At 44.7% G+C, this 22,048-nt stretch overlaps 1 long non-coding RNA gene across 1 annotated transcript; it reads right to left on the reverse strand.

Annotated features, from left to right (window-relative positions):
- Positions 1 to 480: 480 nt before the first annotated feature.
- Positions 481 to 3,284, reverse strand: LOC110140811 (uncharacterized). Its single transcript, XR_002314862.2, has 3 exons — positions 3,160 to 3,284; positions 747 to 840; positions 481 to 648 (listed from the first exon to the last, which is right to left on the reverse strand). It is a non-coding gene; the product is annotated as an uncharacterized lncRNA (long non-coding RNA).
- Positions 3,285 to 22,048: the final 18,764 nt, after the last annotated feature.

Here is a 22,048-nt window from a genome sequence, read left to right on the forward strand (position 1 = left end):
AATGATTGTGTAGCTGTTTTTGGACTTTCGGTACACAGCATGTCTATTAAAATTAATTAGGTTGGCTTTTTAAAGGGTTAAGACAAAACTTCTGATAAGATAAGTTTAGTGATTGAAAAATATAGACACACAAGTGTGAACAGGTTCTTTTATTCTTGAGTCCCTTTCCCCACTCTTTTCAGATTAGCCTGGGGTAATTAAGTCTGTGTCCTGCTGGGCAAAGTCCTCTCCTCATTACTGTCTTTCTGCTCCCCTCTCTTTCCTATTGACACTGATAGACCTCGAGACTGAAAATAGATACTAATTATTTTCCACCTTTACCCCTCACTGTTCAAAGCAGTGAGTGATGTCTTGACTGTGACATTAGTTCAGAGCTCATTAAATCACGCAGGATGAATGAACTCACAAGAAGAAGGATTTCGTTGAGTTAAAAGGACAAATAGCACAAGGCACAGAAAGTAAAACAAATATCATGTAGAAGACGTTCCCATTCCGTTTTTAATGCTTGTGGGGGCCATACAGAGGGTGATGCTCCTCTTGGTGGTCACAAGGCATCTCTCTATTGTTGCTTTTTCACATGAATCAGCACCAATAATTTGCCCAACTCTTGACCTTCATGTCCACTGTCCAGCTTCTGAGGAGATGAAGCTAATGGAGAAATTATGTGAAAAATAGTTTCTGGATTCATGGGGCACTTGTGTTGATGGAACTTCGTGAGGACTTGGGACTCTGGGATCATCTGTTACCTGAATTGTACCTCCTGCCTGCACACGGACATATTTAAGAGTCTCATCCTGTAGTCATGGAGAGAAAAATTCACTCCTGAGGAAATAAATGCTCCTATCATGAAAAAAAAAAAAAGAGAAAACAAGAAAATTCAAAACAAAAAATGCTACCAGCAATATGTAAAAAACGACCATCAGTTGACTGCTTTTGTTCAGTCACATCTCATCCACAAAGAATGTTTTGTGGTCTGAAAACATGACAAAACTGCCTTGTCTGTAAGCTATTAACATGCAGATTGTGAACTCATTAGTTCAGTTCAGTTTAGTTCAGTCGCTCAGTCGTGTCTGACTTTGCAGCCCCATGGACTGCAGCACGCCAGGCCTCCCTGTCCATCACCAACTCCCGGAGTTTACTCAAACTCACGTCCATTGAGTTGGTGATGCCATCCAACCATCTCATCCTCTGTCGTCCCTTTCTCCTCCCGCCTTCAATCTTTCCCAGCATCAGGGTCTTTTCAAACGAGTCAGCTCTTCGCATCAAGTGGCCAGAGGATTGGAATTTCAGCTTCAACATTTGTCCTTCCAATGAATATTCAGGACTGATTTCATTTAGGATGGACTGGTTGGATCTCCTTGCAGTCCAAGGGGCTCTCAAGAGTCTTCTTCAACACCACAGATCAAAGGCATCAATTCTTTGGAACTCATCAGTATAAGTCCTCAATGATCAATCTATCATTAATTTTATAATGGAATTTACAAAGCAATTTTGGATTTACACACAAACTCTGTATAACACCCCTACAGGTTAGAAAAGACCTTTTATACCTCTTATAGATGAAGACACCTAGGCTCAGAGACCTTCAGTGATGACATAAAATCACCGTTCATAACTGATGAAGCTGGAGCCAAACCTCAGTTCTCCTGATATTTACTCAGGGTTTTTCCTGATACTCAGTGATAAAATATGTCAAGGTATAATACAAATAATATGATGGCTATCTGTATATGTTGCCTGGGCCGTGGGGCACCCAGATATTTGCTTTTGCTTGATATAAACATCTAACTTGGTAGATTGAGTAAAACAGTCTTATTTTTTTTCCACTTTCTAAGAACTAACTTTATTTATTTACTTATTTTTTCCATTTATTTTTATTAGTTAGAGGCTAATTATTTTAACATATTGTAGTGGTTTTTGCCATACAGTGACATGAATCAGTCATGGATTTACATGTGTTCCCCATCCCTATCCCCCCTCCCGCCTCCCTCTCCATCCCATCCCTCTGGGTCTTCCCAGTGCACCAGCCCCGAGCACTTGTCTCATGCATCCAACCTGGGCTGGTGGTCTGTTTCACCCTTGATAGTATACTTGTTTCAATGCTGTTCTTTCAGAACATCCCACCCTCGCCTTCTCCCACAGAGTCCCAAAGTCTGTTCTGTACATTTGTGTCTCTTTTTCTGTTTTGCATATAGGGTTATCGTTACCACCTTTTTAAATTCCATATGTATGCGTTAGTATACTGTATTGGTCTTTATCTTTCTGGCTTACTTCACTCTGTATAACGGGCTCCAGTTTCATCCATCTCATTAGAACTGATTCAAATGAATTCTTTCTAATGGCTGAGTTGAGTAAGGCAGTCTTGGTCTCTCTCTGTCTCTGCCTGTCTCAGCCTCTGTAGCTCCCCCCTCACCCCCACCGTATCGGCTCTGTTTCTTCCCTGGAGACCTCTGACAAACAGAGTTAGTCTCTCTGATTCACAGGTGGCACTAGAGTTTCATCATTAGGAGTTTAGCAAAGGCAAAAACTAGATGAACAAATTTAGTTACTCAAATGTCTGGCTTTAAGGCACAGAGAAGAATTCAATGTATTATTTTTGCTTGGCCTCTGTCATTTGTAAGGAAATTGGATTATCTTCTACTCCAGAGCCTTGCATAGCTTCTAAACTAATTAAAAAAAAAAAACAACTACTGACCACTGGAACATTTTTATAAAAACATCAAAAATGTGTTAATATACTTTCACATATCTGAGAAGAACATGTTTTTACTGTATTATGTACTGTGTATGAGGATTAAAGGGATCCCCAGGTGGCTCAGTTGGTAAAGAATAGGCCTGCAATGCAGGAGATGCAGGTTTGATCCCTGGGTTGGGAAGATCTCCTGGAGAAGGAAATGGCAACCCACTCCAGTATTCTTGCCTGGAAAACCGCATGGACAGAGGAGCCTGGTGGGCTATAGTCCACGGGGTCGCAAAGAGTCAGACACGACTGAGCATGTGTGCATGCACATGCACACACACACACACACACACACGAGGATTAAATCTATTTTGATCAAACACTTGGAGATGCAAGTTCATGTCATTCCTTAAAGGAAAATGTCCTCTGCACAGACAGATGGACGAGAAGTCTTCTCACATTTACCAAGTCAGACTTACCTCCTTCAAGAAGATACTCTGAGTCCATGTTTTATCTCAGATAAGCATGGTAATAGATACCTATACAATAGTTTTTACACTTCTGAGTTCTATTTTCAAGACAGATGATTGTTGTTACTGTTCAGTTGATCAGTCAGGTCTGGCTGTTTGTGACCTCATGGACTGCATCACGCCAGGCTTCCCTGTCCCTTAGTATCTTGCAGAGTTTGTTCAAACTCAAGTCCACTGAGTCAGTGATGCCATCCAACCATCTCATCCTCTGTCATCCCCTTTTCCTCGTGCCCTCAATCTTTCCCATCATCAGGGTCTTTTCTAGTGAGTGGTGGCCAGAGTATTGGAGCTTCAGCTTCAGCATCAGTCCTTCCAATGAATATTCAGGGTTGATTTCCTTGAGGATTGACTTGTTTGATCTATCTAAGGTAGATGATATATCATAGATAAATAGGAACTGACTAGCTACCTAGATAGACAGACAGGGCCTTAGTGTTCCTGGCTAAATGTGGTTTTTCACTTCAACATTTCTTACTGAAGTTTCTCTTCTCTGCTTTCCTAGGACTCTTCCTTGGAAGTGGAAATTACAGGTCACACCTGGATTTGGTGCCTGCAGGCTTGCACACCTCAAAGTCAGGCATCATAGGAAAAAGGGACGAGTGGGAAGTTTGTCTTCCTTCTGTAAGGTGAGGGAAGCACCATTGTGAAAGCGGAGACGAAAAAGAGAAACAATTAACCACAAGGCACTCAGACACATCAAGCTTAGGAAAGAGCTCATGGGGTTGGAGGATCTGGAAACTGACTCCTTTAAAGCTCAGTCAAACATGCTTCTGCATGTCCAAGAAATTGTTTCAAATTTGTACATATAAAAATGCTTTGTTTGAAAGTTAAAAAGCACATAAGAAACAACATAACATAAGGTCAAATGGCTAACTCTACCAGGATAGAGTCTAGAAACCATTTGGGTCAATGAATGGCTTATTTATGACAAAGATATAGATACTGTCTAAGGGCAGCACACATTTTAAATAACCGTGGTGTAATTACTGTTCTGAATCTTCCTGGAGAGTCAGGAGCCCACGTAATGAGGCCTGGAGAAAGATGGGTATCTGATATCTCAGTAACTAAACCTCTGCGTCTTGTCTGTATCTAATAACTGAAGATAATAAAGGTTAGGAAAGTGCTCTGTGTTAATTACTGTTCTAGAGAAGAGAATGTTTCTCTTCATAAGAAAAATAAGCATCAAGAAATGTTCTCAGCTGCAGTGAGCAATCACAAAGACAGCAGATTCTATGACTGTTGTCTGCCATCTCTCTCTAAGAAATAAAAGATTGCGTTTTTACACTGGAAAGCTAACATGGGGAAGAGTTTAGATCAGTGAAATGAGAGGTAGGAAGTACCCTGGATGTGTATGCATCTGAGTATCTTTATCTATCTATCCATCCATCTATCTTCTCTGTCTCTCTTTTGCTCTCTCAATAGTGAGGAATACTTCTTTGAGAATTACTGACTTTGTAAGAACTTCATAGGCTTTATGAGAACAAACTCTCTCAGGAACCTCAGGACCTAGGAAAAGCAGTCCCTAAAGTTGGTGCCAGGCCATCACCACCCAGAGAAGTCATGACATATCTTGAGAACCCAAGACAAGGGGTCCGTCAGTGGAAGCTGCTTCTTGGCTCCGCCTTAACCCCAGCAGGGCAACAGGAAGACCTTATCTAGCGTCTCAGAGTTTCAAGGACTCTGAAAAGACAGACCCCCTGTGGGAACAAACTCTTAGGGGAGCAGCTGTGCCCAGCGATCGTGTCCTGATCAGGCACTTAGGGAGACCAGTGGAGGGGTCAGAGGTCATATCGGTGCAGGGAGTGATGCGACAAGAACTGGGGGTGAAAGCGGCAAGGTTGGGTCAATCGCCTTAAGGAAGGGGCCCAAGTGCAGTACAGTAAGTCTGCCGTCCGCGTTAGGGGTTCCTTGCGTGCAGCCCTTCTCTGCTGGTGCTCAGAGACGAAGCACAGGTGTCCCGGGACTCCAGTCCCCGACGCATCCTTCTCCCTGCATCATCAGGCGGCATGAGGTGAGGGCCATCGGTGAATGTGGCCAGGGCTCCGGGTCCCTGGGCTGCAGGCACAGGCTCTGCCGGAGCGGCGCGGCCACGCGGGGCCATCCCGCAAGGCGCGTGACACCCAGGGACAATCGGTTCAGAGCAGAGGAGCCCTAGCCCCCTTCCTGCGGTCGGCACAGCTCTGAGGGACCCTCCGAGAAGCCAGGACGATCCCACAGCGTGTTTTCTCCTCCAAGACCCTGGGCTGCTGTCCGGGAAGCTTTCAAGCATCCTGTGACTTGGTCCTCCCTGGGAACACAGCTGTCGCAAGGCTCAGCGCACAGGCTCTTTCTGGCTGGAGGTTGGAGGTGGGGTCTCCAGCAGGGCCCCCCACCCCCACCCTACCGCCCCCACCCCCACCCTACCGCCCCCACCCCGCATCAGCTGCAGCTCTGTGCAGGCATTCACCCTGATGATCCTCTGCTGATGGAGGTGAGGGTGGAATAAGGATGTTTTCCTCACTTGGAGGGCAACCATCTGAGCTGAAATCTCCCTTGTTCGCCAGCTGCCAAAGTTGCCCTTGAAAAACACTCCCCAGTGTGGGTTTAAGTGGTTTTCAGTTATTCTAAGTAGTTTTCAGTGATTTGCTTTGAAAAGGAGCATTTGGGTTAGGTATTCACCATCTGATAAATCGCAGTCTTTAATTCCATTCAAAGCATCCATTCTGCATGCTGGATTCTACAGTCTTATGAGATAGCCAATGAAGGAATTAACTGTGTCAGCCTAATTTGCCCCCTGTTGTATCTTTCCACTGAGGTAAGTGATATCTCTTTTGAGACAACATTTCTCACTTTATTAAGCTGAAATTTAATTCTACACACAATGGAGAGCAACAGATGAAAACAAAATTCACAAGGGAGCCAGGACTTTTGGCAAGATGGAGGCCCATGGGCTATTTTAGAGGTGGAGGTCATTAGTCATTAGTGTTAGTTACTCACTTGTGTCTGACTCTCTGTGACCCCGTGGACCGTAGCCCACCAGGTTCCTCTGTCCATGGAATTCTCCAGGCAAGAATACTGAAGTGGGTAGCTATTCCCTTCTCCAGAGGCTCTTCTTCAGGGTATCTTCCCAACCCAGGGATCGAACCCAGGTCTCCTGCATCACAGGCAGATTCTTTATGACTTGAGCCACCAGGGGAGCCCTGAAAGTGGAGAAGGGAAGTCCTAAGAAAGAGAGTGATAAGGTCCATTCTCATTGGCTGGAATGGTAATAGTTACAGAAGATAGATAGTCCCAGATACAGAGATGGTGGAAACGGTAACTCTTCCAAGAAATAAGATGAGGACATTTCTTTGGTACCAGGAGCAGGTGTCTCAGCTGTGAGTGGGGTGGGGCCGGGGGGGGGGGGAGGGTCTGGGAACATGAGACAGGACAGGTGAGTCTTGGGTTTCTGCTCCCATTGTGGGCACAAAGCCAGGTCTCCGATGAGGGCATTCATCTGCAGCAGGGGACCTGCAAGGGTACCGGAGTATATCTGAAGATAATTATCTCACTGTTTGTCATCTGCACAAGAAAACTGGACACATCCACTTGTCTCCATACTGAGTTGAAACAGAAAATGAGCTGGTGGCCAAGCAAGAGGGCTGGCAGAGCCAACTGTTGGCACTCCCTGCACAAAATCAGTCTAGGAATTGAGGTGGCTCTGGGACGATTGGAATGTGCGTCTATGCTTCAGATTCCCTTTCGGAGATGGAGGTTCTGCGGATGGTGGGAAGCAGAAGCACTGGAGACCCATCTGAGCAGAAGGGAAGAGCTGGGAGGAGGGCCCTGATGGCACGATCAGGGACCCCGGGTCCAACACATGCTTTCATGCCTGGCCGGACCTCAGCAGGTCCTCTGCTCCAAGAATAAACCTGACCTCCGTGGTGCAAAAAGGTAACAAGGAAGAAAAGCCCTGGAGGATCCTCCCGCCCCAAACTAGATGCAGCAAGAGATGCCCCCTCTGAAATCCTCTTGGGGCCTCTGGTATCATTTGGGGTCTCCATCTCCAAGCACATGGCTTTCCCAGGTGGCTCAGTTGGTAAAGAATCTGCCTGCAGTGTAGGAGATGCGGGTTTGATTCCCTGGATTGGGAAGATCCCCTGGAGAAGGAAATGACAATCCACTCCAGTGTTCTGGCCTGGAGAATCCCATGGACAGAGGAGCCTGGTGGGCTACAGGCCATGGGGTTGCAAAGAGCTGGACATGACTGAGCACACACACACACACACACACACTTCTCCAAGCACAGATACTAGCTTGTGAGAATTCTCAGGGGTAGCCTAGATTTTTTACGTACATTTGAGAGCTCTGTTAGTGTCATTTGTGAGTATTTCTGATTGATAGGTGGAATGGTTCGGAAGGATTTTAAGAAATATCAGCGGCTGGAAACATCATTTCAACATTCCCCACCTTCCTCAACTGCATCTGCTGTGTGTACCGCAACCCATCTCTTGCCCTTTCTCTGAGTGATAACTTCTAATGATTCACAACGGCTTCTGATCTAGACTCCCAGGAAGAGAAAGAGGCCCAAGCTTTGAAAGAGCTGTCGAATACTTTTCTTTTCCCCAGAGCTGAAACAGGAAGGCCCTGTTTGTGTTGGCTACCCTCCCATCCACCCAGCAGCTGGTTTTGAACCTTGGGACGCATGTCATTGTTTTAATGCTGCCTACCTTGTGCTCCTTTGGCCTGAGACCATGCTCACACCAGGTGAAATATAAAGATGGACCACTCCCCTTTCCTCTATGACAGTTTCTAACATCTACCTGGTCACCTTCTGAACAATAGCAGATAGGTCTGTGTCTGTGTTTGCAGAACTGCTGTTCCCTTTGAAAAACTTTGAATGCTGGAACACACAGCTCAACAATCTTCAGTTCTCTCCATCAGGATAAATGTCTCTGAAATCGCTTCTCTAAAGCGGCTCTCTTTTATCCCTACCTGGGGAAAGCATGAGAATGTCTGAGATTTGGGGGAAAGGAAAGGGCCTTGTGATGTTTTTACAGAACTTAGAGAAAGCAGAAGGAACATTTATGTGCAGGGAGACACAGTTACAATCTCATAGGAGGAAATTTACAGTCACAAAAGCCATTTGTCTTTTTAAGTCAGCAGAGGGAACAAACCTGACTGGATTTTGTTACTTTTTTTGTAACACAAAATAGATGCTTTGTTTAAAAAGGATGGAGTACTTGTATTTGATCAAAATTAGTTATATTTTTCTTCTGTGTACTTTGTGATAATTATTGGTGAGCAAAATTCTTTCTGAAATAAATTATTATAGGGCCATGGAATACAGTTCAGCTGTTTAAAGTCAACTCAGAAAATTTAGTTAATTTCATGCTTGGGTCTAAGGCCGAAACTCCTTTCACTCACTACATCTTTCCAAAGAATGTGTGTGATATTCCTGTGGTGGGTGGTGTGTGGTATGTGTGTGAGTTTGTGGCACGTGTGTGTGATATATGGTATATAGTATGTACGTGTGTAAGCTCTTTACCCTTGGGGTAGGTGATGTCCACAGGACCTAAGTCCTTCTGCCCTGAATCTGAAGGTGAGACTGCAGGATCTGTGGCCATGAAGGGCACGAGAAACGCCTGCAGCCCTGGGGACCCCCTCTGCCTTCACCAGAAGGCCTGGGGACATCAGCCTGCTGACTGTGCCAGGAGAACAGCGGCCCCCAAAGATGCCGAAATTCAAATCCCCAGAACCTGCGACTATGTCACATTGCAGAGAGAGGGATTAAGGTCGCAGATGCAATCATGGTTGCTAGTTATCTGACACAAGACAGGAAGGTTATCCTGTGTTATCTGGGAAGGCCGAGAGTTATCATAAAACTAAATAAAAGTAGGAAGGGAGACCAGTGAGTGGGGGAGACCGTGAACACAGGAGCGGGTCACAGTGAGAAGGTAGAAAAAGGACTTATGAGCCATCACTAGAGGCTGAAGGAGGGGGCCATGAGCCAAGGAGAGTGGTGGCCTCTAGAAGCTGGACAGCGCTATGAAATGGACCAGACCTGGGTCTTCAGGGTGGAATGCAACCCCAAACACCTCGATTTCAGTCCCTGAAATCTATGAGATCTATGTCAGGCTCCTGACCTCCTGAACCTGAAGATATAGTGTGTTTGTGTGTACGTGTGTGTGAGTTGCTCAGTCATATCCGACTCTTTGTGACCCCATGGGCCACAGCCCACCAGGCTCCTCTGTCCATGGCATTCTCCAGGCAAGAGTACTGGAGTGGGTTGCCATTCCCTTCTCCAGTTAAGGGGATACGTTTGTGTTTAAACCACTGAGTTTGTGCTACTCTGTCGCAGCCCTTTTGGGAAACTAGTCTTACTGCACTGTTTTGTTTTTAACAAGAATAAGCCTCCCAAGCCCTGTCGTCCCAGTCTGCTCCTGTCCCAGCCCGCTCTCCTGCAGGAGTCCCAGTTCTTAGCTATCCACACCCTCAGCTGCTCTTCTCGAGACCAGGGCTTTGCGTTTCTGGGAGTGGTGACTGGCGCTCCCTCTACACTCAGAGTAGCAGCTACGGTTTGCAGCGGGTGGTCGTCCTGGGCCAGGGAACCCCCTTTGCCTTCAACACCTGCAGATGGAATAGGCCAGCATGTCCCCACACCTGTCTCCCCACCTGTCCTTCACCTGGTGTTAGGGGAGGAGGTTTTAGCCCCTCTCCACCAGGACGGAATGAGCCTAAACTCACACAGACATAATAATTGGGTCTTATAAAATGTGTCTTTGGTGTGTTCCTTCATTCATTCATCCAGAAGTAGCTGTTGCCCTTCTGTTCTATTTTGGGCACATGGTAGATGGGGAAACAATGGAAACAGTGAGAGACTTTATTTTCTTGGGCTCCAAAATCATTGCAGATGGTGACTGCAGCCATGAAATTAAAAGATGCTTGCTCCTTGGAAGAAAAGCTATGACCAACCTAGACAGCATATTAAAAAGTAGAGAAATCACTTTGCCCACAAAGGTCCATCTAGTCAAAGCTATGGTTTTTCCAGTAGTCACCTATGGATGTGAGAGTTGGACTATAAAGAAAGCTGTGCAGAGAAGAATTGATGTTTTTGAACTGTGGTGTTGGAGAAGACTCTTGAGAGTCCCTTGGACTGCAAGGCAATCCAACCAGTCCATCCTAAAGGAAATCAGTCCTGAATATTCACTGGAAGGACTGATACTGAAGCTGAAGCTCCAATACTTTGGCCACCTAATGGGAAAAACTGACTCATTGGAAAAGACCTTGATGCTGGGAAAGATTGAAGGTGGGAGGAGAAGGGGACGACAGAGGGTGAGATGGTTGGATGACATCATCGACTCAATGGACATGAGTTTGAGCAAGCTCTGGGAGCTGGAGATGGACAGGGAGGCCTGGCATGCTGCAGTCCATGGGGTCGCAAAGAGTCAGACACAACTGAGTGACTCAACTGATTGATTGGGATGAACAAGTGAGAAGATACAGGTCTAGTCTCAGGAGGCAGTGTCCATTCAGGGTTTATGAGGTGCTTTGGTGCCCTGAGTTATGACTTTCCAGGAGTAAATTAATAAATGTGTTTTTAGCTGTTGAGGGTAACAATTCCTTTAATACAATCATGAACTCTGGGAATAGAGAATGATTTTCAGATAATTTCAAAGGAGGGTGTGTTTTCAGTGGATCTCAACAGAGATTATGAATTATTTGTCTTGGAATGGGGTCTGAGAATCAGCATCTTTCTTTCTTGTTTTCTTCCTTCCTTCCTTTCCTCTTTTTTTAAGCTCTCCAAAAGATTCTCATGAGTGGCCTGAATTGGGAACTATTTGGGCTGCTTTAGCAATTTCACAGAAAAAGCTATAGTGAGGTGATGGATCAATTAAGGAAGCACTGCAGAGATGCACTTCCTCTCTGGAAGTGAGAAGGAGAAATACAGGGATCTGCTTGTCTTTTCAAAACTTTTTGCCCATGGAGACAGGCCCACCCATCTCCTAAGTCAGAAGACATTTGGGCCCAAGTTCTCCCCATCGGCGGCTCAGCCTTGGGTGTCTTGCTGTTAGTCTGATTCACTGTGTGTGCCCTGGTTTCTGGGTTTGGTCTCATCTTGTCACTAGGGTACTGTCTGATGTGTTTTTCCAACTGAGCCACAGAATCTCACACTCCTTCATGTCCCTCCCCAAGGCTCCCATGTCTTCCTTTCTCCATCTCCCTTAAACCCTGCCTGCAACCTTAAATTCAGCTCCTCTCTGCAGAAGCTCTGCTTGACCCTCTTCCTAGAGGTCAGGGTTATGACCTGGAGGCTTAGTTCACTTTGGTAGGTGTTTCTCCAACTTTCGGCTGGACTGCTGTCTAAGGACCCTGGACAGTGGTCATTCTTTCCTTGTCCCTGTTGTCAGACGGACACATCCTCCCCTATGTCTGCAGCATGCCTCTGGTTCCTGAGCCATCTTCCCACGCTGTCTGCTCCCAGAACCTCCTTAGATGCCTATTTGGGTCCCGAGAAGCCAGGTCTTTGTGCTAAGTCCTGGCCATCTCTGATGTGGCCTGACCCACCGTGACCAGGGCTCCTTGGGGGTAACAAGTCTATGTCTCCAATAAGCACAGACTTTACTAAGACAAAGGGAAGAGGGAACAGGTCCTGAGTGGGGGGAACTTCCCAGGTGGCTCAGATCGTAAAGTGTCTGCCTACATGGCGGGAGACCTGAGTTTGATCCCTGGATCAGGAAGGTCCCCTGGAGAAGGAAATGGCAACCCACTTCAGTACTCTTGCCTGGAGAATCCCATGGACAGAGGAGCCTGGTAGGCTACAGTTCATGGGGTCACAAAGATTTGGACATGACTGAGCGACTTCACTTCACTTCCTGAATGGGGAAGTGTAGCTAAGGATGACATGGGAAATACTGATCCTCAATATAGAAGATGTTCCGGTATACATGTCACTTTCATTTGTTGGAATAATGGGAATTCAGCTCTCTAAAGGACAGCTTCAGGAAGACTGAGTCAAACAAGGAAAATTGTCAGTACTTAGGACAGATGCTTTATAAACCTGGAGTAAAATAGAAGAAAGAACTTTCTAGAAGGAAAGAAAGCTCAGGGGCAGTTGAGATTCTCCAGTGCCAACTATGCAAATCCTATAATCCCAGAGGAGCAGACGGAGGCAGAACTGGTCCTTCTACACCTCCCAGCAAATATCTCATTGTTCTCAGGGGTCACTCAGGCCTGGTTCAAACTGGTCAAAGCAAAATTCAGTGTTTAGATCCCTAAAAGATGCCAGAGGCTCCTGCTGTGTATACAGTGAGGCAGGTTTAATAACAGGCAGCCCTATGTTTCCAGTGAGCTAACACACCTGAGAACTCCCCGTGGCAGAAATATACCACAGAGATATGCTGTATTAGTCTCTTGGGGCTGCTACAACAAAGTTTCATGAAGAGAGTGACTTGAACATTAGAACATTTTGAGTTCATGGTTTTTGAAGCCAGAAGCTCAAGACCAAGGTGTCAGCAGTGTTTCTTCTGAGGGCTATGAGACAGAATCTGGTCCATGCCTCTCTTCCTGACTTCTGGGGATTTCCTGGGAAGCCTTGGCAATCCTGGGCATGTAGAAGCATCACCCCACCTCTGCCTTCCTCTGCACACATGTTTTCCCTGTGAGTGTGTCTGTCTCTGTATCCAGAATGCCCCCCCCACCTTTGAAAATTAATTTTTATTGGGGTATAGTTGATTTACAATGTTGTGCTATAATAGTTTCCACTGTACAGTAAAGTGAATCAGTTATAAATATACATATACACATAATCACTGTTTTTTAGATCCTTTTTCCATGTAGGTCATTACAGAATATTGAATAGAATTCCTTGTGCTATACAGTGGGTTCTCATTAGTTATCTGTTTTACGCACAGTAGTGTGAATATGACAATCCCAATCTCTCGTTCTATCCCTCCCTTCCCCTACCCCTTGGTAACCATTTCTTTCTATATCAGTTTGCTCTCTACATCTGTGACTCTGTTTATGTCTTGTAAATAAGTTCATTTGTGGCATTTTTTTAGATTCCACATATAAGTGATATCAGGATATTTGTCTTTCTCTGTCTGAGTTACTTCACTCAGAATGACAATCTCTTGGTCCATCCATGTGGCTGTAAATGGCATTATCTTATTCTTTTTAATGGCCGAGTAATATTCCACTGTATATATATACCACATTTTCTTTATCCATTCCTCTGTCGATGGACATTTAGATTGCTTCCATGTCCTGGCTAATTGTGACTAGCGCTGCTGTGAACATTGGGGTGCATGTATCTTTTTGAATTATGATTTTCTCTGGGGCTTCCCTGGTGGCTTAGATGTTAAAGAATCTGCCTGCAATGCAGGAGACTCAGGTTCAATTCCTGGAAGGATCCCCTGGGGAAGGGAATGGCTACTCACTCTAGTATTCTTGCCTGGAGAATTCCATGAATAGAGGAGCCTGGTGGGCTATAGTCCATGGGATCACAAAGAGTCAGACACGACTGAGTGACTAACACTTTTCTCTGGATATATGCTTAGGAGTGGGATTGCTGGATAATGGTAATTCTATTTCTCCTATCTTATAAGGACTCCAGTAATTTTGAAGTAGGAGGCATCCTAATGTCCACATCTTAATCACATCTGCAATGATGCTATTGCCAAATGAGATCACTTCCTGGATAAATAGGGATTCAACATATGCATATTTGAAGGGGGACACAATTGAGCCCATAACATATGCTATCCTGCTGCACTAATCCCCCAGACTCAGTCTGTCCTCTAAGGGAGATGGTTGGAAGATCTCTTGTTCCCTCTTAGTGACCAAATGTCCCCAGTGATGTTTACAAAACCCAGAACATTCATAGGTCTTTGCTGAAGATGCCCCCAAAATAGAGAAAACCACGGGTGACCGTTGGGTGTTCCTGGTTCCAGCAGAAGCACAAGCTCAGGTTTAATGAACAGTGCATCGATGACAGCTTTCCATTGAATAAATCAGGACCTTTGCCTCTTCTTTATCTTAACACAGATATCTACACAAACAAGTTTCTTAATACTCAATATTCAAAATGTGTTCTATATATTGCCCCAACTCAAAGTTTATATGCTACACTGCTATCAAAGGATTCCTTGAGATAAGTTTACCAAGCCCAGCTGAAGAGATGCTCACAAACACGCCTTCCTGCCACAGAGGAAGATCCCCTGGAGGAGGGCATGGCAACCCACTCCAGTATTCTTGCCTGGAGAATCCCATGGACAGACGAGCCTGGTGGGCTATGGTCCATAGGACTGCAAAGAGTCAGACATGACTGAAGCAACTTAGCAGGCACACATGCACACAGAAGATAACCACCTGTAAAACTCTTACTTTTATCACAAAAACCCACTGAGACATGACTGAAGTCTGGACAAATGCATACTGAAATGTGTTCCACCTTGTAAATATCTGCAGTCTGGGTTTAGTCTAGTTTGATCCTGAATATGCTTAACAAGGAATGATGCAGGTGGCAGAAAATACCCTGAATGGAGTGAGAACTTGGCCAAGTTAATAGAAATATTCACTGCAGAAAGCAATTTTGAAAGGAACATATCCCAAAGTTATTGCCATCTACTATTTCCCTCGAAGCCAATTATAGGATAGTCTATCATGGGGAGTTTGTATTCGTAGAGTTATCCAAACAGAGGTTGGCCTTTCAGCTTGTTCTTGGTTCCAATTGGTTTGCAACAAGGAAACTCATTCTACGAAGTTGCTGAATTTGGAAACTCTTTATAGCTGTAATTCAGTATGGGCCAGCTACCTGTAACTTTGAAAAACAAAGCAACACAAAAAAACTCTCAAACTCTTGTAATTACAAACTCTAATTGGTATCTAAAAATGCAAGTATATTTCCAACCAGCAGGCTTTGAGCTGCAGGAAGGGTGTGGGTGCACCCTCACCAGAGGCAGAACTGCTGCCCAGCAGGTCTCCCAGGCGGGGTCCTTTTCAGAGGCTCCTTTCCACAGCCCATATCCCATCACAGTGCCCGACTGGGCCACACCACGCTGGGCAAGGGCCTGGTCCTTCAGCATCCCTGCTTCCACACCTGCCATTTGAAGATCATGCCCTCCTGGCCCTCCTGGGACTCTCGTGAGGAACAAACAGGACTCGGAGCAGGATCTTTGTAACCCCCAGAGTCTCTTCCTGGACCCTCAGCCTGTCCCTCTGATTCAGAACCTGCCACCCCCATCCCCCGCACACCCCCAGCCATACCACCAACTTTAGGGGTGAGCGGTGGAGCAGTCTGCATTTGTTGAAAGCCCTGTGACTTCTTCCCGACCCCCATATCTCTTTCGTCTGCCATAAACGTAGGCACCACTACGGAACTGTAGCTATTTCAGACAGCAATAGTAAGATATTTGGTTAAAACCAAACCAGTGTCATCATTCCAATAGCTTTGAATTTCAATTCTTTCAGAAGGGCACAGTAGAGGCAAAAGAGGCATTGAGGACGGGGAAGGGTGTGGAATCTACACTTTACTCTGATGATAATTCTTGCCTTCTTTAATGTTTTCCTCAAAGAATTGTTGACTCTGCCCTAGGATATGTGGCCGGTCAAAGAGCTCCACCATTTCCTAACACTGAAGGGTCATAACACTCCATAGGAACACGAGGTTAATGTCTGCAGTTTACCGGAAGTTCCATTTCGAATGAAGGCGGAATGCACACAGTGGGATCTGAGGTCTATCGCTTGCATCCGTGCGCTGTGCGGAGTCCACCTGCCCCGCGGAAGCGCTGTATGCCCCCGGGCAGGTCCCCGCTCTCTCTGTGTTTCTGCATCTCAAGGCGGGGGTGTGGGGTCAAGTCCAGGGTCTCGTGGGCACTGGACGCGCCATTGTACATGGCGTCCCGAGGACTGGAGCACAGAGCCCACGGGGTCCTTATTCTCAGGATCAAGGGTGAGTCCCCGGAGAACTCACCACCCACCTTTCGCTCCTGCTCATGGCTCCTTATTAACCTTTAATTCCGGGGACTTTCGTTATTGGCTCATATTCCTGTCTCTTTTCGGAGATTCAGAGTTTCCTGAGGGTAGGAACCATGACTTTCTCTCCTTTTTCCCCATGGTACTTTGCTGGAGAGACACCCAGCAGATTGTTGAGTGAATGAGTGGATGAATGAATGAATGAGGCTCTACCAGTGGAAGCAGTTCAGTGGTTTCTTCCCTAATTGACGACAAACTCCTGGACCGAACTTAGAAACGCCCCCACAGAGGGTCTGCAGCCCACTTTAGAGTCTTGAGTTTCTCTAGGGATGCCTACTGCTGCTCAGCCCTGAAACCGTGGTGTACTCCTCCTGGCTCCCAAAACATGCCTTGTGTTTTCTTGTTTTTGAAGATTTTTTTCTTCTCCATCATCCTGTACCTTCATCCAAAGCAATCAATTACAATTGATAAAACACATGGAGAAAGCATAGCTCAAGATTGAGTATATTTTAGATAACTTATTTTAAAAAGTTATTTACATAGTTTTACGAAGTACAAATTAATGCATATTCCTAAGCCCAATGAACTAAATATGGTTAAATCTTATTTGTAAGATTTATAAATAAGTTCTCCACATTTTGTTTGCCTTTTGTTCAAAATTAGTTGAAAAGCTTTAAACAGGATATTTCAGAATGAAGTATCAAAAAGATTTAGGTTTTAAAATTTTGATTAATTGCACTTATAGAAAGCAAATTTTGCACACAGGATGTTATTGGAATTTATTCCTACAAAAGAAAATGAGAAATACAGGCATACCTTAGAGATATTGTGGGTTTTGGTTCCAGATCACACCAATAAAGTGTATATTGCAATAAAGTAACACAAATTTTTGTTTTCCAGTGCTTATAAAGCTTACATTTACACTAAAGTGTATTAGTCGCTCAGTCATGTCTGAGTTTTTGCAACCCCATGGACTGTAGCCCACCAGCCTCTTCTGTCCATAGGATTCTCCTGACAAGAATACTGGAGTGGGTTGCCATTTCCTTCTCCACTGTTTGCACTAAACTGTACTCTATTAAGTCTACAATGGCATTTTGTCTAAATATGTAGCTACCTTAATTAAAAATTACTTTATTGTTAAAACATGCTGACCGTTGTCCAAGGGGTTCGCCTCTATGTCGATGGCTACTGGTTGATCAGAGTGGTGGTCACTGAAGACTCAGGTGACTGTGGCAATTTTTTTTTTTGGGCAATTTTTTAAAAGTAAGACAGCGACAAAGTTTGCCTCATCAACCGACTCTTCCTTGTACAGTTTCTCTGTAGCAAATAGTGCTGTTTGATAGCCTTTTACCCTGGGTAGAAAGTATTTCAAAATTGGAGTTAATCTTCTCAAACCCTGCTTCTGCTTTATCAACTAACTTTATATAATATTCTGAATCCATCTGTCAATTCAATAATCACAATAGCATCTTTACTAGGAGTAGCTTCCATCTCAGGAATCAGAAAATGCTAGTTTTCTTGTTATCTGCAGACTTCCTTCCCTGATGTCTTGGGTGCCTCAGAGTCTCCCATGAGGATAGGATTTGGCTTCTTCCAAACTCCTGTCAATATTTATATTTGCAACTTTTCCCATGAATCATGAATGTTCTCCTTGGCATCGACAATGGTAAATCCTTTCCAGAAGGTTTTCAATTTATTTTGCCCAGATCCAAGTGGAAAATCACCACCTCTAGCAGCTATAGTCGACATATTTCTTAAAGAATAAGACTTGAAATCACCTCAGATATGCAGATGACACCACCCTAATGGCAGAAAGTGAGGAAGAATTAAAGAACCTCTTGATGAAGGTGAAAGAGCAGAGTGAAAAAGCTGGCTTAAAACTCAGGATTCAGAAAATGAAGGTCATGGCATCTGGCCCATCACTTCATGGCAAATAGATGGGGAAACAATGGAAACAGTGATGGACTTCATTTTCTTGGGCTCCAAAATCACTGTGGACGGTGACTGCAGCTATGAAATTAAAAGACTCTTGCTCCTTGGAAGAAAAGCTATGACAAACCTAGACAGTGTATTAAAAAGTAGAGACACTACTTTGCTGCCAAAGTTCCATATAGTCGAAGCTCTGATTTTTCCAGTAGTCATGTACAGATGTGACAGCTGGACCATAAAAAAGGCCGAGCGCCGAAGAATTGATTCCTTTGAACTGTGGTGTTGGAGAAGATGCTTATGTCCCTTGGACTGCAAGGGGATCAAACCAAGTCAATCCTAAAAGAAATCAGCCCTGAATATTCATTGGAAGGACTGATGCTGAAGCTGAAGCTCCAATCCTTTGGCCACCTGATGGGAAGAGCCGACTCATTGGAAAAGACTGCTACTTAGAAAGATTGAAGGCAGGAGGAGAAGGGGATGACAGAGGATGAGATGGTTGGATGTCATCACTGATCAGCAGACATGAGTCTGAGCAAATTGTGGGAGAGAGTGAGGGACAGGGAAGCCTGGCGTGCTGCAGTCCATGGGGTCACAAAGACTTGGACTTGACTGAGCAGCAACAAAACTTGAAAGTCAAAATTACTTCTTGATGCATTGGCTACAGAATGAATGTTCTGTTAGCAAGCATGAAAACAACATTCATCTCATTGCATATCTCCATCAGCGCTCCTACTTGACCAGGCAAATTGTCAATGAGCAGTAATATTTTGAAAGGAATCTTTTATTTTCCTTCTGAGCAGTAGGTCTCAGTAGTGGGTTTAAAATATTCAGTAACCATATTATAAACAGATGTGCTATCATCTAGGCTTTGTCGTTCCATTTGCAGAGCACAGGCAGAGCAAGTTTAGTAAAATTCTAAAGGGCCCTAGGAGTTTCAGAATGGTAAATGAGCAATGGCTTCAGCTTAAACTAGCCAACTGCATTAGCCCCTTTGTCCTTTGAAGCTTTGAAGCCAGGCATTGAGTTCTCCTCTATATCTATGGGAGTCATGGATAGCATTTTTTTTTCCTTCAAAAAAGGCTTTTTGTGTCTACATTAAAAATATGTTGTCTGGTGTAAGTGCCTGTGTTATTATCTCGGCCATGTCTTCTGGGTACTGCAGCTCCTACATTGGTATTGTTGCTTCATCCTGCACTTTTATCTTGGAGAGGCAGGAGTCTTTCCTTAAACCTCATGAACCAACCTCTGTGAGTTTCAAACTTTTCTTCTGCAGCACCTCAGCCTTAGTAGATTTGAAGAGAGTGACGGTCTTCCTTCCAGACTAGGCTTTGGCTTAAGGGAATGTGGTGTCTGATTTGATCTTCCATCCGACCATTCAAACTTTCTCCATGTTGGCAGTAGGGCTGTTTTTCTTTCTTTTCATTCATGTGTTTACTGAGCAGCACTTTTAGTTTTCTTCAAGAATTTTTGTGCTGCATTCACAACTTGGCCAACTGTTTAGGTAAGAGGACTAGCTTTCATCCTGTCTCAAATTTCAACATGCCTCCCTCACTAAGCTTCACCATTTTTAGCTTTTTGCTTAATGTGAGAGACATGCGACTTCCTTTTGCTTGAACACTTAGAGGCCGCTGTAGGGTTATTGATTGGCCTAATTTCTGTGTTTCTGTGTTTCAGAGAAGAGAGAGGCCAAAGGAGAGGCCTCTACTCACTGTTAGTAGAGGCAGTGGATGAGTCCTAACCCTTGGCTTCCAGAGGTCTTTAGTTCCCTCATTTTCTAGTGATAAGTTGTATTGGCCAATGACTGTCATAAATATTTATAGAAGGCTTTCCTGGTGGTCCAGTGGTTAAGAATCCGCCTGCCAATTCAGGGGACACCAGTTCAATCCCTGGTTTGGGACAATCCTGAACACTGCAGGGCAATTAAGCCCAAATACCCCATCTGCTGATCCCACATGCCTAAGGCCTGCACTCCACAGCAAGAGGAGCCACTGCAAGGAGAAGCCCACACACCAAAAGTAGAAAGTAACCCTTGCTCATTGCAACTGGAGAAAGCCCATGCACAGCGCCAGAGGCCCAGCACAGCCAAAATAAATGTTTAAAAAAAAAAAAAATATATATATATATATATACACACATATACATATACATATATATATATATATATATATATATATATGAGGTATATACACAGCACCACAAAAAGTCAGGAAAGAAAGAGATCAGGAAATATTTGAAATTTGGTGAACTGGAGGGCGTGGCCCCCAACCCAGAGAACAGGAAGTGAAGGAAATCAGCAAGATCTTGAGAACTGAATAAACAGGCCTCATGCCACCGAGGTCTTGTCCAGTCTGTGCTCTCTCTCTCCCTTCTTCCTCCCATCTCTCTTTCACTCAATGTCCCTTCAAGCACAGAAAGAAATCTGCTAGTGTCAAGTGATAAATAGCGTGTTGTAGGCAAAGTAAAATATGTAAAAGATGATGACTAATGGCAGAGTGGGCACTGATAAGGCAGAAGAATATGCTTGAGATAAAGAATTTCAAAAAATCAGATTTATTTGATTAAAAAAAACAAAAAACTTCCCTTGCCTTAACTAGAAAAATAGGAGTACCAGACAACAGCAAAAACCCTAGCTCATTTGTTATATTTATTGGCAAAGTGAAATATAGCTAGTGTCTCCTTGAGAGCAATTTATTCCACAGAGGCGGAAGAAATAAGCAGCCTCTAGTGGCCTTTTGGGCGCCAGCTTCCTCTTACCTCCCTTTCACCTTATTCTTCCAGACTAACTTATAAAGCTGGAGGAAAAGAAGCAAGAGGAAAACTTCTCAGTGAAAAACAAGGGTGTGAATTCATTGCGAATGAATGCAGCATTTTACTGAAAACTGGACCCTTCTCCTCAGGTCTCACAAGGGCCGGTGGGGGGGACTCCTTGCCTGCACAAAGCCCGCCAGGGTCCACCCCTAACAGCCTCACCAGATTCTCCTGAGGAAGTCAGACAATGGCTTACCATAGCCTGGGCTTGTTCCAGCAGCGGGAGACTGAATCTTTTCCAAGGTGGGTGGGGAGTGTTGTGAGTGGAGGTCAGAGGTCCTGAGTTTCTTTGGGCAGGCTCCTAACTTCTCTGATCTGTCTCCTCATCTGAAAGCTGCAAGAATAATAAGATCTTCCCTTGTATGTGTCCTTGGAGTCAAATGAAACAAGGTAAATGGGAAAAAATTACGAGATGTGTTATGGACAAAATCATGTCCTCATTTGCTAACTCTTTGCAACTCCATGGACTGCAGCACACCAGGCTTCTCTGTCCTTCAGTGTTTTCCAGAGTTTGCTCAAACTCAGTTTCACATATTAAGGCCTTACAGGACTTCACAGAGGGGATTAAGTTAAACTGAGGCTGTTCGTGCGTGTTAGTCACTCAGTTGTGTCCAACTCCTGTGACCCCCTGGACTGTTGGTCACATACTTGTGTCCAGCTCTTTGCAACCCTCCAGGCTCTTCTGTGCATGGGCTTCTCCAGGCAGAAACACTGGAGTGGGTTGCCATTCCCTTCTCCAGGGGATCTTCCCAACCCAGGGATTGAACTTGGGTCTCCTGCACTGCAGGTGGACTCTTTTTCATTTGAACCACCTTGTCTGTTAGAGTGGGTCCTAAACCAACCTGGCTGATGTCCTTATGAAAAAAAGGAAATCTAATTAGAGAGCCACCAGGGATGCAGGCACAAAGGAAAGACCGTGTGAAGACACAGCAAGGAATTAGCATCTGCAGGCCAAGGAGAGAGGCTGGAGGAGGAACCAACCTGCCAACATCTTGATCTTGGACTTGCAGGCTTGAGAACCGTGAGCAAATGAAGTTCTGCTGTTTAAGCCCCCACACTATGGTATTTTGTCACGGCATCCCTAGCAACTGAAAATAAGATGGAAGTCATTTGTCCCTTATATATGGAATCTCAAAGGAAATGAGACAAATGAGCTTATTTACAACCC

This window comes from Odocoileus virginianus, chromosome 14 (assembly GCF_023699985.2).
Source record: "Odocoileus virginianus isolate 20LAN1187 ecotype Illinois chromosome 14, Ovbor_1.2, whole genome shotgun sequence".
NCBI classification, from domain to species: domain Eukaryota; kingdom Metazoa; phylum Chordata; class Mammalia; order Artiodactyla; family Cervidae; genus Odocoileus; species Odocoileus virginianus.